Below are 19,403 nucleotides of genomic sequence, written 5' to 3'. Positions count from 1 at the left end.
CTCCCTATTTTACATACCTATATACTTGGGGTCATGTAAGAATTTCTCTGCAAAAAGGGGTTGTGAGTGGAAGAAGTTGAAGAAGCCCAGAGCTCCAGCATGGTGGATGTCCAGCTAGGTTAGTACTGGATGACGGAGTCCTCGGTGGAACGAGGGCTGTTCAAGAACCCATCCTCGCTTTTGGCTTCCTTTCCTCTCTCTCCTTCGAGTCTGTTCTATGAGGCCACATAGAATGCTGAGGTCACTGAAGTTGGCTTCCATGTCCTCTCCTCCATCTGGGCCCTTTTCCTGCCTCAAGATCATAGATTTAGGGATGTAAAGGGCCTCATGTTACAGGTGAGGAAACCATAGAGAAGTTAAGTGACCTGTCTAAGGTCACACTGCCAAAAAGATCAGCAGAACTAGGATTTTAGCCCCTTGGTCTTCTATCTCCAGCCGCAGCATTCTTTCCATCCCACCCCCTCGGCCTTCACTGCCTTCTTCCCTCTAATTGGGACTCTCTTGGCAAAGAAGAGGCCAGTGCTAGGAGTCAGGAAATCTTGGTTCTAGTCCTGACTCACTTATTAGAGGTGTGGCCGTGGGCACTGAGCCTGTTGAGAGTGATATAGTAGAAGGATCACTGGCTTTGGAGGTGGAGGACCTTGGATGGAATCCTGGCCCTGCAGTGGGCTTACCCGGGTGACCACTCACTGCTCTGTTTCTGCCTCTATAAGATAAGGGGGTTGGACAGGATGACTGACTGGCTCTAACTCTAGAGGCAGCTAGGTGGCCAAGCAGATAGAGCATCAGACCTGGACTCCAGAACACCTGAGTTCAAGTTCCACTTCAGACACTGGCCTGTGTGACCCTGGGCAAGTTACTTTATCATTGTCTGCCTCAGTTTCCTCCTCTATAAAATGGAGATATTAATAGCACTTACTTCACAGGGTTGTTTTGATTATAAAATAAAATACTATTTGCAATGCACTTTGCATTCTTTGAAGAGCTATATAAATGCTATTATTATTATGATCAATTATATATCTATGATGTTAGTCCTAGGATGACTTTACGGGTTGTTTATTTTAAAAAATTTGTCATTTATTTTTTTAAATTTTGAGTTATAAATTCTCTTCCTCCTTCCAGCTCCTCCCCTGCCCATTGAGAAGGCAAACAATATGTCAATTATATACGTGAAATCATGCTAAAATATTTCCATATTAGCCATGTTGCAAAAAGCAGAAACAAAAATAAGAAAAAGAAAGTTAGTGCAAAAAAAGAGTCCATTAGTTCTCTGCCTGGGAGAGGATAGCATCTTTCATCAGGAGTTATGAGGTTGTTGGTGAGAAAAACACTTTGTAAACTTTAAAGTACTGTATAAATGTCAGCTATTAGTGTTACTAATAATGAAGCCCTAATGGTGGAATCTCAGGCACTGTGACAAGGTAGTTGGGGAGGGTCTTCTGGGTGAAAGGTCTTCCTAGTGCCTTTCACATTAGGCTGCTCTGCAAACACTGTCATCTCTGGAGGCACACTTTAATTTTGGTTCAACATCTGCTTTGCCACCTCTCTGTAGTTTAGAGTGAAAGAGACTCTTTGAGATCATTGATTCCAGTCCCATTATTGTATAGCAGAGAAAACTGAGGCAGAGTGAAGATAAATGACTTGCTTGAAGTCTTACAGAGAGTTGGGATTCAAATTCAAGCCTTCCGACTTCAAATCCAGTCTTCTGGTACTTGCTTCCCCACGCAAGAAATTCTAAATACCTTGTGCTTTGAAGAGGAAGAGGAGTGTGTGTCTGGGATAGGGGAGACATGAAGGTAGTCCTGCTTCCTCCATTGGGAAGAGAGGTGCAAATCGGTCATGGTCTCAGCAGTCTGGGGACCCTTGGGGATCCTGTAGAGGTCATGGATAAAGATTTGGGGAGGTGGAGTCCAGGGATTTCCAAAGGCCTTGTTCCCTCCAGACAGGAGCTGGGTTTCTGGGGCCCCAGGGCTTGGGAAACAAAACCAGGATATGAATCCTGTGATGTAGGAGTCCTGACCAGGCATAGGGAGGGAGGAGAGAGGAAATGTTTACAGGGACAGGGCCTGGCCAGGCCCATCCTTCCTGCCCTAGACCAGCACAGACTGGCTGGAGAGAGGAGGAAACTGGCCCTGATAACCAAACCCCTTCCATGTCCTGGGAGCTCTGAGGAGGATGGTGGAGACCTGGCCCCCTGCCCTTAGAATAATTCTGGTCTGAGGGAAAATGGGGACACTTGAGAATGTCAAAGCTTCTCTCAGTGCCATCCTCTAGGCTATAATTCTTGATGAATAATAAGTTAGAGTTTATATAGTGATTTAACATTTACAAAGCACCTCAGATGGTTAGCTTATTTGAGCCTCACAACAATGCTTCAGAGTAGGTACTATTATTACCCCCATTTTGCAGACGAGGAGACTGAGAGCAGTTAAGTGATTTGGCTATGGGCACTTAAAGCTAGTAAGTATCTGAGGCAGGGTTTGATTTACTGACTTCCAAGTCCGTGCTGTACCCTCTGTGATACCTATCTGCCTAGGTGATTCATTGTCCAACATGTCTTCCTGGATCAAGGCCATGGTGCTCAAGGAGAAGTCAGTGGTGTTACTGGGGGTGGAGGCAAGGGGGTTGTTCATAGACAATGCCACTGTGGTTTAGTGGAAAGAGCCCATGGCCAGGATCAGTGAGACCTCAGTCTTAGTCCCTGCTTTGCTACTAACTTGGTGTGTGACCTTGGATGAGTCCCTTTCCTCTTTGTGCCTCAGTTTGCTCCTTTGTAAAAAGCTGGTGTTGGAACAGGTGACCTCTGGGGGAAGGTCCCTTGCAGTTTTGCCATTATGTCTTCGGTTTGTCAGCAACTTAGATCTTGGGCTTACAGGGAAACCCAGGACCCAGCTCCAGTTGTGTCCCCTCTATGAGGCTTCTCTGGCCTTAGCTCTAGGTCCTGGTGTCCAGAATCTCATTATCTTTCCTTCTCTGAGATCCTTCCTCCTTCCTTCCCTCGGGCAGGTGGGCAATTGAAGAGGGATCCTGAGCTCTTTCTCCTTTCCACTGCCCTCCTCCTGTCCCCAAGAGGCAGTGATGTCACCCTCCTGGGGAGTTGGCAAGCTAGAGACACAAACCTGTTTTCCCAGTCTGGGGTGTGGCTCTTCTTGGGTGTGGAAGCAGATGGGGCTGAGTCTGAGTTCCAGGTGAGACCTCCTCCTCCCTATCCCCCACCCCATCTGTTTTTCTTTCTCTGCCCTATTGTACCCCTTCCCTCCCTAATCCCCCACCCCAACTTGGGGAACCTGAGACTTCTGTGTCTTACCCATATTACTCCTTGCCTCCTCCAGCCTGCACAGTGGAAACAGGCAGGGGGGCACAAGTTTGTTTTTCCCCCAGGCTAGACCAGAAAGGGAGGGGTATTTGAAGGAACCAGGCCTTGGATCATAGTTGGGGAAGGGATTTCCTGTCATTTTCTAGTCCAGGGTTTCATGCAAATAATGAGTTTTTGATGTAATGTTTGTAAATGAATGAATTTTGGGTAGATATGCAAATTCTTTTTTTTTTTACATATAAGGTATTTTATTTTTTCCCTTACATGTAAAGATAGTTCTCAACTTTGGTTATACAAGCTTTACAATTTCAGATTTTTCTCCTTCCCTCCCCTCCTTCCCCCCTCCCCTAGACTGCAGGTAATCTGATATAGGTTATAGATATGCAAATTCTATGGTGAGTGTGTGTGTCTGTGTGTGTGTCTCTGTGTGTCTGTGTGTTTTAGCCTTGTGGTACAGTGGAGAGAACACTGACCTTGGAAAGAACAGTAAATGTTTGTTGATTGATTACTAGTGATTCCTGGTGACTAGATTGACTGCTGACCAGTCACTGAATCTATCTGGATGTCATTTCCCTCCTTTGTACTTTGCATGATGCCTTCCCCCATTAGACTTCCAATTCCTTAAAAGCACGGACTCTCTTTTGCTGTTCTTTGTATGTCTGGGCCTTAGCACAATTCCTGGCACATAGTAGGTGTTTAATAAATACTCGTTGACTTGACAGATCTGCCACTTTATCTATGTGGCACAAATAGCAACCCAGCTATGATTTCTCATTCTCCATGACACTTGTTCATGTGTTTTCTTCCTAACTCATCCACTAACATGGCAAAGACCTCCCTTTAGGTCTTTTTAAATTCTGTGGGTATCACCATGCAGCCTGCTGGATGGGCTGTCCAGTTATTATTTACTCTCAATATGGGAGCCATCACCTCCTTGTCATGGTCACTCAACATATAGTTTCCTCATCCATAAAATGAGGATAATAATACTTTACTTCCTTCACAGGGATCTTGTGAAGAAAATTCTCTGTTGAGTTTAAAGGGCTAGAGAATTGTGAGCTATAAAAATGAATTTAGGGGCCACTCCCTGGGGTGGAATTATCTGGGGGAAGGGGTTTGATTTTATTCCCAAGAAAGAAGATAATTAGAAGTTAGAGAGGGAGGAGATCGGAGGACAGCTTAACATAGATCTCTTGTTTCCTTTGTCCAAGGGTGCACTATTCATTCATTCCACAAACATTTATTAAATGCTTCTGTGGCCTGAGCCCTATGCCGGATTCGGTGCTGGGCTCTAGAGGAGATACACTTTAACATCAGTTTAGATGAAACATAGTCTCTGATGGAAAGGAACACTTTAGTAATAGCAACTTGGCAGCTGTGTGGAGAAGGAATTGGAAGAATGAAAAGACTTGGCAGGGGGACCAATTAGGCTAGTACAGTCGTCCAGGTGAGGCGATGAGGGCAGGGAGATGGCAGATATACAGATCACTATGATACATAAAGTTACATGAAAGGCACATTGTTGTTGTTGTTTAGTCCTTCAGTTAGTTAGGTCCAATTCTATGTGACCTTCATGGACTTTTGTCCATGGGGTTTTCTTGGCAAAGATACTGGAATGATTTGCCATTTCTTTTCCTGGCTTGTCTCCATTTTACAGATGAGAAACTGAGGCAAATAGAGTTAAGTGACTAGCTCAAGGTCCAACAGCTAGTATCTAAGTCTGGATTTGAACTCAGATCTTCCTGGCTCCAAGCCTAGTGTTTTATACACTACACCACCTAGTTGCCCTCAGAAAGGTATAAACTGTATACACTGTAAAGATAATTTTCAATATTCATTTTTTGTTGTTGTTTTTTTCAGGGCAATGAGGGTTAAGTAACTTGCCCAGGGTCACACAGCTAGTAAGTGTCAAGTGTCTGAGGTCAAATTTGAACTCAGGTCCTCCTGAATCCAGGGCTGGTGCTTTATCTCCTGAGCCACCTAGCTGCCTCTAATGTTCATTTTTTATAAGATTTTGAGTTCCAAATTTTTCTCCCTCCTCTCCCTTCTCTTTTTCTCCCTCCCCAATATAGCAAGCAATCTGATATAGGTTATACATGTGCAATCATGTAAAATATATTTCCACATTAGTCATGTTGTGAAAGAAGAACAAAATGAAAAAAAAAGTGAAAAAAAAAAGAGTGAAAATAGTATGCTTCAGTTTGCAGTCAGACTCTTTCTCTGGATGTGAATAGCATTTTCCATCATGAGTCTTTTGGAATTGTTTTGGATCATGGTATTGCTGAGAAAAGCTAAGTCAATCATAGTTGATCATCACACAATATTGCTATTACAATATACAATATTCTCCTGGTTCTCCTCAATTCTTTCTGAATCAGTTCATGTAGGTCTTTCTAGGTTTTTCTGAAATCTGCCTGTTCATCATTTCTTATAGCACAGTAGTATTCCATTACATTCATATACCACAACTTGTTTAGCCATTCCCCAATTGATGGGCATCCCCTCAATTTCCAATTCTTTGCCACCACAAAAAGAGCTGCTATAAATATTTTTGTGCATGCGGGTCCCTTTCCCTTTTTTTTTTTTTTATGAGATCTTCATCTTTTCTTTTTTTCTTTTCTTTTTTTGCAGGGCAATAAGGGTTAAGTTGACTTGCCCAGGGTCACACAGCTAGTAAGTGTCAAGTGTCTGAGGTTGGATTTGATCTCAGGTCCTCCTGAATTCAGGGCCAGTACCTTATCCACTGCACTACCTAGCTGCCCCTCACCAGATCTTTTTCAAAACAACTGTTATCTACTCACATCTCCCCCATCTTATATTTATAGAGTTGATTTTTTTGTTGTTCTCAAGTACAAGGCTTTACATTTATCTCTATTGAATTTCATCTGATTAGATTCAACCCAGTACAAGTCTAGCCTCTCAAGACCCTATTGGACCCTAACTTTGTCATCCACTGTACTGACTGTACCAAGTCAGCAGAGGGTCAAGGACAGATCCCTGAGGTACTTCACTGCCATGTTAACATTAAACCATTTAATAAGTCTTTGAGTCCACTCATCCAACCAGTCCAAATCCATAGCTCTCCATTTTTTCCACAAGGATAATGTGAGATAATTTAAAGCTTTGTTGAAATCTAGTAAATGAAATCCACAGAATTCCCCTTAGCAACTAGTTTAGTAATCATGTCAAAAAGAAGAAAAAGAAATGAGATTAAATACTATGACTTACTTGATAAACCCACTCTTTGTAGTCACTGATTCCCTTTTCAACTATTTGCCTACCATCTTTTTAATAAGCCGTTCTAGAGTTTTACCAGGAATCAAAGTCAGGCTCACTGGCCTCTGGTTTTCTGACTTTGTTCTCTTTCCTTTTTGAAAATTGGGACATATGTCCTCAAATCTTACGGTACCTCTCCCATTTTCCATGGCATTTCAAATATCCCTGAGAGTGACTCAGAAGTCATCTGCAATGTCTGTCAGGACACTAGGATGTAGTTAATGAGCGCCAAGTGACTTGAGTTTATCAAGGACATCTAGATGTTCTCTTCTAAATTATCTTGGGTATTGGCTCCCTGTTAGTCATTTTTGGTCTCCTGTTTTTATGTTAAGATCATGCTCCTTTGCTCTATTGTCAGTTATCATCCCATTCACCCTAAGCAAAGGTTTCATGTCTTCTTTCATCCTCCTTTTTCATCCAATATAACTAAAAACCAAACAAACCCCATTCTTTTTTATTGTCCTATAGTTTCTCTCTCCAGTCTCAGCTCATTGTGAGCTTTAGTATTTCTGATACTCTTTTTCTCCAGGATCATAACATACCCTTATATTCACCTACTTTTTGGCCTAATTTCCATTTTCTCTACATTTGTTTGTTGGGGGTTTTTTTTGTTTGTTTGGGTTTTTTTTTTTTTGCAGAACGAAAGCTTATGTTTTATTTTTATTTTTCTTCTTTCCATTTTTAAAAAAAATTATTTATTTATTTTAGTTTTCAACATTTGTTTAGATAAGATTTCCAATTTCAAATTTTTCTCCCTCCCTACCTTCCGTAGACAGCAGGTAATCTGATGTAGGTTATATATATATATATATATATATATATATATATACATAATAACATTAAACATATTTCTGCATTAGTCATGTTATATGAGAATAATCAGAGCAAAAAGGAAAAACCTCAAAAAAGAAAAACAACAGCACCAAAACCAAAAGAAATAGTATGGTCCAATCAGCGTCCATATTCCACAGTTCCTTTTTTGTTTTTTGTGGGGGTTTTTCTGGATTTGGAGAGCCTTTTCCATCATGAGTCCTTTGGAACTTTCTTATACCATTGGATTGGTGAGAAGAATCTAGTCTATCACAGTGGATCAACACATAATGTTGATGATACTGTGTACAATGTTCTCCTGGTTCTGCTCATCTCACTCATCATCAGCTCATGCAAGTCCTTCCAGGTTTCTCTGAACTCCTCCTGCTCATGGTTTCTTACAGCACAATAATATTCCATTACATTCATATACCACAACTTGTTCAGCCATTCCCCAGTTGATGGGCATCCCCTCAATTTCCAGTTCCTTGCCACCACAAAAAGAGCAGCTATAAATATTTGTCTACATTTTTTTTTTGATGAGGCAATTGGGGTTAAGTGACTTGCCCAGGGTCACAAAGCTAGTACGTGTCAAGTGTCTGAGGCCAGATTTGAACTCAGGTCCTCCTGAATCCAAGGCCAGTACTTTATCCACTGCACCACCTAGCTGCCCCTTCTACATTTGTTTTTGTTTTGTTTTGTTTTGGTTTTTTTGCGGGGCAATGGGGGTTAAGTGACTTGCCCAGGGTCACACAGCTAGTAAGTGTCAAGTGTCTGAGGCCAGATTTGAACTCAGGAACTCCTGAATCCAGGGCTGGTGCTTTATCCACTGCACCACCTAGCCGCCCCTCTACATTTGTTTTTAAAATTTAAGTTGATTGGTGAGCTCCCTATGCATCTACATTTGTCTCTTTAGATAAATTTCTTTTTTGTGTGTGTGGGGAGGGCAATGGGGGTTAAGTGACTTGCCCAGGGTCACACAGCTAGTAAGTATCAAGTGTCTGAGGTCAGATTTGAACTCAGGTCCTCCTGAATCCAGGTCTGGTGCTTTATCCACTGTCCCTAGCTGTCCCAATAAATTTCATTTTTAACTCCTTATTGGAGTTAAATCCCTTTCTGTCTTCAGAATTTCATTCTTGAGCATTTCCCATCTCTCATGGGGTGACTTCCTCTGAATCATTTTAATTTATGGGATTATAACTATCTTTCCTCTGACCTCTTTGAAATTTGATGTCCCAAAATCCAGAGTATAGGTCAAAATCTACCCAGATTTCCTCCTCTTCTCTATTCCAAACTCTAGGATGGAGTGCTCACTTCTCCCAAGGTACCCATTGTTTCCTTCCTGTTACTGAGAATCATAAACAGTTAGTACCATCACCTTTTGAAGAATTATCACTAAGACAAGTCAAGAAATCATTAGCTTCTCTGCTTTTGGCAGAGAGAGTTCCAGGAAATATCTAGATAAGTCCCCTATCACAAGTCTCTGTGCTAGACTTGCTGAACTCTTCAGCTATTTCCTTTTCTTTCTGTCTAGGAGGTCTATAGCATAGCATACTGAAACTATAAAATCACTTGTTTTTCCCTGATGGTCTTTCATCCAAATACTCTCAATCACACCTTTCCTCTCAGTTCCTGGATTTCTTCACTTGAGTATATCTTCTTGTTTTTTTCTTTCTTTCTTTCTTTTTTTTTTCTAGTGAGGCAATTGGGGTTAAGTGACTTGCCCAGGGTCACACAGCTAGTAAGTGTTAAGTGTCTGAGGCCAGATTTGAACTCAGGTCCTCCTGACTCCAGGGCCGGTACTCTATCCACTGCGCCACCTAGCTGCCCCATTGAGTGTATCTTCTTAAAATGCAATGCTAATCCTCATTTGTCATCTTTTAAAGGGGTGGGATATTGACCTCTGAAGTCTCTTTCATCTCTTGATCTATGATCATATGACTAGAGTCTCTCTGAGATCTTTGTCAGTTGAAAGCATATTTAGCTTGGGGAAAAGAAGCTTCTGGGAGGATACTATAGCTGTCTTCCTGTTTATGAAGGTCTGTCATATGGAGGAAAGATTAGACTCTTTCTATATGACCCCAGAGACAGACCTGGGAACAAAAGATAGACTTCATATTGGCCATATCTAGGTGACTTCCTAGACCAGAACATCCTTCTCTGGCTGCCACTCCCCTGTAGGTGTTGTCTTCCACTATTAGAATGTAAACTTCTTGAGGGCAGAGGCTTTTCTTGCTTTTTCTATTTGTGTCACCAAAACAGTATAGTGTCTGGCACATAGTGTATAAAGAAGTGTTTTTCATTCATTCAAGTGGCAAAGAAGCAGATTTAGCCTAGCTATCAGAAAAAAAAAAACCAACCAAAACCAAACCTTTCTAATATCTGTCCAAAAGTGGAATGGATATATCGAGATATAGTAGGTTCTCCTTCCTTTGAGGTCTTCAGGCAGAGGCTGGATGACCACTCAATGGGTATGTTATAATGAAAATACCTTACATATGGGTTATATTAGAGAGCTCCTAAGATCCCTTCAAACTCTCAGATTCTGAGGTTCTTCTCTTTCTAGATCTAAGATCCTATGATCCTGATGGATCAGCAAGTATTTATTAACTTCCTATGTGTTTGGTATTGTGATAGCTTCTGGCAGTGCAGAGATGGAAATGAAACAGTTTTTGTCCTTGAGCTTATGTCCTTTTGTTGTTGTTGTTGTGAATGTTATCAATTGTATTTTTTGTCATTTTTTTCAATCTTAATAGTATTTTATTTTTTCCAGTTACATGTAAAGGTAGTTCTCAATGTCAATCTTTATAAGATTTTGAGCTCCAAACCCTTCTCCCTTCTTCCCTTCCCTCCCCCTTCTCCAAGACAGAAAGCAAACTGATATAGGTTATACATGTACAATAATATTAAACATATTTCTGCATTAGTCATGTTGTGAAAGAAGAATCAGAACAAAAGGGAAAACTTCAAAAAACAAAAAAAGTAGAAATAGTATGGTTAATCTGAATTCAGATTCCATAGTTCTTTTTTCTGGATGTGGAGAGCATTTTCTATCATGAGTCCTTTGGAATTGTCTTGGATCATTGTATTGCTGAGAAGAGCTAAGTCTATCACAGTTGATCATCATACAATGTTGCTGTTACTGTGTGCAATGTTTTCTTGGTTCTACTCACTTCACTCGGCATCAGTCCACTTAAGTCTTCTCAGGTTTTTCTGAAATCTGCCTGCTTATCATTTCAGTATTCCATTACATTAATACACCACAGCTTGTTCATCCATTTCCCAATTGACGGGCATTCCCATGCTTTCCAATTCTTTGCCACCACAAGAAGAGCTTATATAAATATTTTTGTACATGTGGGTCTTTTCCCCATTGCCCCATTGCCCTCTTTTATGATCTCTTTGGGATACAGACCTAGTAGTGGTATAGCTCTTTGGGCATAGTTACAAATTGAAGAGCTTACTTTCTACTGGAGGATATATCATATACGCACATAAGTATATATAAAATAAATATAAGGTAGTTTTAAAGGGGGGACATAGCTGCTAGAGGAATCAGGTTCTTGAACTGAGTTTTGAAGGAAACAAGGGATTCTGAGAATTGAAAGCAAGGAAGGAGTATATTCTAAGTATGGGGAATAGACTGCAAAAGCATGGAGTTGATGATCTTACCACCCCTCCCCAAATTACTTAGTATTTATCTTGTATGTAAAGGTACATGTTGTTCTCTGCTTGCTCCTCCTCCCAAGGGAAAAAAAAAAACAGAATGTAAGCTACTTGAAGGCAGGGAAACTCTGTGTGTGTGTGTGTGTATGTGTGTGTGTGCATGCACACACATACAGAACGTGTACAATGTTGCCTTGATGAATCATTGTTGAATTGAAGAGGGCCAAATGTAGACTTTTGGGTGGCACCCACATTAAGAAATCCAGAAGAGAAAATGGATTGGTCATGGGTCATTGAAGGATCACAGGTTTAAATTTCAAAGGTATTTTAAAAGGCTATCTAAAATAATCCCTTGAAGATTTATATGAACTGATACAAAGTGAAATGATCAGAACCAAGAGAACATTGCTCATAGTAACAGCAATACTGCATGATAAATAACTGTGAAAGACAGCTATTCTCAACAATACAATGACCCAAGACAGTTCTGAAGGACTCTTGATGAAAAATGCCATCTACCTCCAGAGAAAGAACTGATGGAGTCTGAATGCAGATAAAAGCATACTTCTTCTTCTTTTTAAACTTTCTTTCTTTTTCTTGTTTTTTGTCTATTTCCTTTTTCTTTTCTTTTCTTTTTCTTTTTTCATTTTTTGCAGGGCAATGGGGGTTAAGTGACTTGCCCAGGGTCACACAGCTAGTAAGTGTCAAGTGTCTGAGACTGGATTTGAACTCAGGTACTCCTGAATCCAGGGCCAGTGCTTTATCCACTGTGCCACCTAGCTGCCCCCAGTCTATTTTCTTGAGCAACATGCCAAATATGGAAATATGTTTTGCATGACTGTACATGTGTAATCTATGTCAAATTGCCTTCTGAAGGAAGGGTTAGGGTAGGAAGGGAGGAAAATAATTTAGAACTCAAAATTTCAAAAAATGAATTCAGTGGATAAAGCACTGGCCCTGGATTCAGGAGGACCTGATTTCAAATCCGGTCTCAGACACTTGACACTTATTAGCTGTGTGACCCTGGGCAAATCACTTAACCCTCATTACCCCACGCCGCCCCCCCCCCATGAATGCTAATTTTTTTACATGTAATTGGGGAAAAATAAAATAAGAGAGAAAAAAATAAAAATAGGAAAGGCAAAATAAAGTAACTTCTTCATTTTATAGATGAGGCACCATGCTCAGAGAGCTGAAATGATTTGCCGAAGTCATACAAAGAGCAAATGACAGAACTGGGGATTAGAACTCAGACCCTCTGCCTTCAAAGCCACTGTTCTTTCCATCGTACCATACTACCAGAGAGTTAGAAAGAGAGCGAAGAGAACATATAGACCTTGAAGCTGAGGGAGAAGAGACATATTACTATTCCCAGGCAGCAAGATAGGTTGAAGTTAGATGTTAGGAAGGACTTCCCAGTCATGAAGGTTGAGAGATGTGGGCAAGAGGTTTGGGAAGGGGTGGGGAGGGCACTAAGGGAGATATCAGGTTCTTGTTCCCAAGAGAGGAGCCTACCTTTCCAGGGACAGAGCAGGTGGCCAAGTGTGAAGGAGCTAAAGAGGGAGCATATGGCAGACCCAACATTACATAAAAACAAGTCACTATTCAGCTCCCAACACCATTGTCTAATGCTAGTTCAACTCCCTGAAGCAAAGAATGATTGAGTGGTTTGTATTTTCTTAGATTCTTCCCTCAAGGAGCTAATACTCTCTACTAGCATTTTTCTTTCTTTCTTATTTATTTGTTTGTTTGTTCATTTATTTATTCATTCATTTTTTGTTTGTTTTTGTAGAAGTATGTTATTTCATTGAGAGGCACCTAGGTGATGTAGTGGTAAGAGTACTGGACTGGGAGTAAGACCTGAGTTTGAATCCTGGCTCAGATACTAGCTATGTGACCCTGAGCAAGTCACTTAATATTCTTCAGCCTCAGTTTGAACCCAGGTCCCCCTAACTTCAAGTCCAGTTTTCTGTGTACTGTCGAGTGGCTTCTGAATGTTTTTAACTTAACAAGGGCTTGCTCAGGCCTGGGTCCTGGCATGCTGGGATGGTTGGGTTTTTGTTGTTGTTGTTGTTGTTGTTTTTTGTTTTGTTTTGTTTTTTTGAGGGGCGATGGGGGTTATGTGAGTTGCCCAGGGTCACACAGCTAGCCAAGTGTCAAGTGTCTGAGGCCGGATTTGAACTCAGGTCCTCAGAGCCAGTGCTTTATCCACTCCATGGTTAGACCACCCATCAGAGTTAGGGTCACGATGGAGATAATTCAATTTTTTTGATGGGGTAAACATCTTGTAGCCATTGTCCTGATCTTGTGCCCTGGGAGGCAGTTACTTCTTGGAAAAAGCAAGCCGTGCTTTCTCTTGCCCATCTTATCCTCATATTTCCCTTTTTGGGGAAAAAATATGGAACAACAAGAGTGGGATAGTATCTATTAACATGTTTCTTTGGCTGGAGATCTCAAAGCACTTTACACAACGTATTCTATTTCTGTTCTTTTGTCTCCATGGGGAGAGACAAGCGATGACTCTGTGTTTATATGAGGAAATATCCCAAGTGTGAAAACGTCAAACGCTGCAGAGGCTTCAATTTTAGTTCAACTAAGAATCATCAAACAGCTTTATTGTGCATAAAGAACTCCATGCTGGGACAGAGAGAAAGTTTAGATGAGATGGAACTCCCTGTGTAGGAAGAAGAATGAGATGCAAACAAAGTAACTCTAGTATCTATTACACGGAAAGTGCCTGAGGTGGGGGCCAGAGTACAACGTGAAGCCACATGGCAGGGGAAGTAGGTGTGCAGATGTGTTGGGGGGGGGCGGGGAGACACACTGTGGGACAGTCACCTGATGATCCGGGTATAAATGAAAGTGCAAAATAGTGTAATCTAGGTGAGGGAGAGCACTAACAGAAGTGCTTTAGAGGAAAGGAGTGATCACTTTGATCTGTGGAAATCAGGGCAGGCTTCATGGAAGATTTGAGACCTTAGCTAGACCTGGAAGAAAGAGGATTTTTTTAAAAAATTGGAGGCAGAAAATTTGGCTTTGAATCCCAGCTCTGCTGTGTGATATTAGCCAAGCCAGTTTGGAGCTACTTGGGATTAGTTTCTCTGTAAGAAGGGAGCTTGACTAGGTCATCTCTAAGGTCCTTTCAGCTCTAACTTCTGTGATCATTGATGATCATGGATAATGATAGATCATAGAATATGATAGGAACATGACTAGGCAGGCATTCCTTGTACTGGGAACTGAAGGACCAGTTTTGCTAGGAGATACTTGAGGTCCAAAGTCCTTAGTGTTTGAAGGAAGCTAGTGGAGTCAGGAGGTCTCTCATAGGATAGGAGAGAACTCCATTGTAGTGGTCCTGGCCAAACCTCTGCCCACAGAAATCCTACCTTATTCTCCTTTACTCCATTTCCAGCCTTGCTCCGTACTACCTTTGTGACCTCAGACAAGTTACTCTTTTCTCTGTAAGTCTGTTCCCTCAGATGTAAAATAAGGAAGTTGGACTAGATGGTGGAAGGTGTCAGACTCACAGAGATGAGGCCGCAGAATTCCCCAATATAGCCTGAACCAGATTAAAATGAATTGGGGGGGGGCAGCTAGGTGGCGCAGTGGATAGAGCGCCGGCCCTGGATTCAGGAGGACCTGAATTCAAATCTGACCTCAGACACTTGACACTTACTAGCTGTGTGACCCTGAGCAAGTCACTTAACCCCAACTGCCTCACCAAAAAAAAAAAAAAAAGAATTGGGAAATGTTTAATCAAAAATAAATATACATACATATATACACACACACACATACACATACACACACACACACACACACACACACACACATATATAAAAACCACATTTCTTCAGTTGTTTTTCAGTCATGTCTGACTCTTTGTGACCCCATTTGGGGTTTTCTCGGCAAGACACTGGAGTAGTTTTCATTTCCTTCTCCAGCTCATTTTCTAGATGAGGAAACTGAGGCAGACAGGGTTAAGTGACTTAACCGGTCACAGAGCTAGTAATCGTCTGAGTCCAGATTTGAACTCAGAAAGATGAGCCTTCTTGACTCCAGGCCTCACTTTATCCACTTTATCCTTTGTGCCACCTAGCTGCTCCCATAATACAACATAGAGAAATGTTAATCTGTTAATCGTTTTCTAAATCAATTTCTATTTGATTTTGACCACTGGATTAGATGATATTTAAGCTCCCAACTCAGAGAAGACCCAGTAATCCAAACATAAAATTGTCCCAAAGCAAAACACACAGCTTTGGGAAGCCACGACTTCATTCTCACTAAGAACAGTTTCTAGGCAAAGGCAGAGATGATAACTTGTCCTGAGTATTTGCTATCTAGAAGACTAGATGATTTTGGGGTCCTTTCCAATGCTGGGGGCACTAAGGCCTAAGAGGAGGAGACAGTTGGTGGGTATTGAGGCCAGTGGCCTGGTCCCTACCCTTCTCATTTGTGGATTCCACTCCCCTCATAAAAACAAACAAACAAAAAACCCAACAATCTTAAAGCCCAACCTGTTGCCTAACCAAAACCTTCTTATCCTGTTTTCAGGGCCTTGATCCCAGTTAAGGATCCAAAGTTAATGTGTTACTCTTTTCTAGGGGAACACATTTGCATCTTAACTGCGCCTTCTGCTGGGATTAACTGAGTTGGGGGTGGGGGGAGGAGAGTATTTCTGCTTGAGGAGGCTTGAGGCTAATTAGGTAGATACCTTGGGGGTAGATGGGGATCCTTCTGGGTGCCTTTCCAAATGCAAAGTGAAGGCTGGTGTTCACCTCTTGCTGAGGGTGGCTCATAAACCTGGCATAATGGGGTGGGGGAGCAGCATATACATTTTTGGAGGCAGATGACTTCGGTTCAAACCCTAAATCTGCTACTAGGATAGGACCTTAGGTTTGCAAGCCTTTGATAGTCTAGTCCAATTCTTTTTGTTTTTTTTTTTGTGAGGCAGTTGGGGTTAAGTGACTTGCCCAGGGTCACACAGCTAGTAAGTGTTAAGTGTCTGAGGCTGGATTTGAACTCAGGTCCTCCTGACTCCAGGGCCGGTGCTCTATGCACTGCGCCACCTAGCTGCCCCTAATTCTTTGATTTTATAAGATGAGGAGTCTGATGCCCAGAAGGGTAAGTAGTATACCCAAGGTCACGTAAGTAAAAAATAGCAGAACCATGATTTGAACAGGTTTTTAACTTGCTACCTGTATGACCTTAGGGTCATTTAAACTCTGAGTCTCAGCCTGTCTGTGACAGTAGCTCAGATGGTCTTTAAGGCCCCAACAATTCTGACGTTCATTTATGTCCACACCTCCTTTTCTCTTCCAATGAAATGTGAGATTAGGGCATCTCTGACCGGGTTATGGGAGGGGCTGGGGGAGGAGATGGAAGGGGCTTGGGAATGTCTGTAAGGAACCCGAGTGAAGGGGAAGCCACTTACTGAGGCAGGAGGTGGGAGGAGGCTGGGGGGTGGGGGTGGGGGTGGGGGTGTGGGGGGGGAGGGTGTGAAAGAATCCTAACACTGGTCTGGAGGACCAGACTTGCTGCTCATCCTCTAGGCTACCTAGGAAGTCATTTCCCCTATATAAACTGCAATTGTTTCCATCTATAACAATCATGGGTGAGACTAAGGGCTCTTCCAGCTTTGACAGACTGGTTCTTTGACTCCTTGGTGCCCTGGTCCTGACCAAAAAATGCTCCATCAAAGACATCTTGAGAAGATGATTTAACCTCTTTGGGCCTCAGTTTCCTCATTTGTTTTTTTTGTTTTTGTTTTTGTTTTTGTTTTTAGTGAGGCAATTGGGGTTAAGTGACTTGCCCAGGGTCACACAGCTAGTAAGTTGTTAAGTGTCTGAGGCCGGATTTGAACTCAGGTACTCCTGACTCCAGGGCTGGTGCTCTATCCACTGTGCCACCTAGCTGCCCCCTCAGTTTCCTCACTTGTAAAATGAGGAGGAAGTGTGGGCCAGATAATCTCTTCCAGTTCTAAACCCTACATGATGGTCTTTTCCCCTTTCCCCCTTTGGAAGAGTTACCATGGCATTCATACCAGGAGTGGGGATTGAAGCTGAGCATTTGGGGTGGGTGGGGGGAGATCAGGTAATCCCAAGGGTTACTATGACAACTGTTTCTGGGAGAGAGTGAAGAATTCTAGAGATTACCATGGAAACTGATAAAGAGGCAGGAGAGTTCTGAGGTTGCTATAGAGACTCTGGAGGGTAATCCTAAAAGTTGCCATGGAGACAGGGGGAGAGTGAATTCCAGGAGGTTGTCATGGAGGCCAGGAAGGCTTCTTTCAAGCTGAAAGGTCCCAATTGTCTCTGCCACTCCTCCCTTTAGATTCGTTGTATCCCTGGCAGGTGTGTGAGAGAGAGTATGCTGGACTCTAGAAGCCTCTGTTTTTGTGTCTGAGCTCTGTGGTGCCTGGGAGGAAGAGATAAAGGTCATTGAATTCTCAAGTCCTTACAGCTAGTTCCTCCCATTTACCCTAGGAGAAGCGGGCCTGAGGTTTGTGTCTCACATACAGAAAGGAAATGCTTAAGAGGCCCCTCCTTCAATTGCTTGAAATTCTTCTTTTTTTTTTTTTTGGAGGCAGTTGAGGTTAAGTGACTTGCCCAGGGTCACACAGCTTGACACAGTGTTTGAGGTCAGATTTGAACTGAGGTCCTCCTGACTCCAAGGCTGGTGTTCTATCCACTGCACCACCTAGCTTCCCCCAATTGCTTAAAATTCTGAAGGACACCTTTATTTTTTTCATTGAAGCCTTAGAATCCATAGCTGGTTTTTTTCCCCTGGATCCAGACAGAAATCTTCCTTCTCCAAACCCCACACAGAGTTAATCACTGACATTCTTCTTGGATGTTTCATTAGGAGAATGCACATACTTCCTTGGAGTAAGCACATTCCAGCATTTTGAGGGCTGGAGCTTTGACCTAACTTGTGACCTCTTTGCTTCTTAATCCAATTCGAATTTCTTCTCCCTTCATCCCCTGGGGCAACTGCTCCCCTCTCCCCAGTATCTGGGGCATCAGATCCACACACCTTAGTCTTGGAAGAGACCTTAGAGGTTATATAATCCCACCTCATAATTCATGCCTGAATTCCTGCTCAAGCATCATCACATTCAGCCTCTTCTTTGGCAGTTCCAGGGGGTAGGGAGCTCACTACCTTTTGAAATGGCCCAGTCCTTTGTTAGATGAAATAGTTTTGTTTTTGTTTTTTGCAGGGCAATGAGGGTTAAGTGACTTGCCCAGGGTCACACAGCTAGTAAGTGTCAAATGTCTGAGGCTGGATTTGAACTCAGGTCTTCCTGAATCCAGGGCCAGTGCTTTATCCACTGTGCCACCTAGCAGCCCCTTGAGGTTTATTTTTTTTTAAGTATTTCCTTATTTTGAGCTGAAATTTACATTCCCTGTGTCTTCCATCTGTTATTCCTTTTCTGTACCCTGAGCTAAGCAGAACAAGTCTGTTCTCTCTTTTCATATATAGTGCCTCAGAAGTTAGCAGTAGCTATATCATGTCTCCCTCAAAGTCTTATATTCTATAGTTTCTTCACCCAGTACTAGGATGGTGTCATTTTCAGTGCCCACACCATCCTGGTCACCCTTGTATGGACAGACTTCTCTTTGTTAAAAGAAGTCCTTCCTAAAATGTGGGGCCAAGGACTGGACATAACATCCTAGATGAGATCTGACCAGACAGATAGCAGGGGGGTGGCTAGGTGGCGCAGTGGATAAAGCACCAGCCCTGGATTCAGGAGTACCTGAGTTCAAATCCGGCCTCAGACACTTGACACTTAGTAGCTGTGTGACCCTGGGCAAGTCACTTAACCCCCATTGCCCTGCAAAACCCCCCCCCAAACCCCAAAACTAGACAGATAGCAGGACGATTGCTGTCTAATTCTAGGTATGTTCCTTCTCTTGATAGAATTTAAGATTAAATTTGCTTTTGTTTTTTAGTAGCCAGGTCATACCAAGGTATTTGAGATTGTTTGGATAAAGCTGCCGGGTCTTTTTCATATAGCTTGCAATACTGGTGGTTTAAATTTAAAGGAAGAACTTTATATTTATTCTTGTTATATTTCCTCTTGTTGATTTCAGCCCAGAGTTTGGCTTAAGATCATTTTGAATACTGATTCTGTCATCCAAAATATGAATAATTCTTTTTGATTTGTATCACTTGTAGATTTCATAAGAAGGCCTTTAATTTAGTAACAAACACTTGATATTTAGAATTTTATTTTCTCCAAATTACATGTAAAATACAAATTTTGACATCAATGTTTTTTTTAAACTTTGTGTTCCAAATTCTCTTCCTCCCTACTTCTCCCTCGACC

The sequence above is a fragment of the Dromiciops gliroides genome, chromosome 1 (genome assembly GCF_019393635.1).
Source record: "Dromiciops gliroides isolate mDroGli1 chromosome 1, mDroGli1.pri, whole genome shotgun sequence".
Classification (NCBI taxonomy): Eukaryota; Metazoa; Chordata; class Mammalia; order Microbiotheria; family Microbiotheriidae; genus Dromiciops; species Dromiciops gliroides.
Note: the sequence above shows the minus strand (reverse complement) of the source record.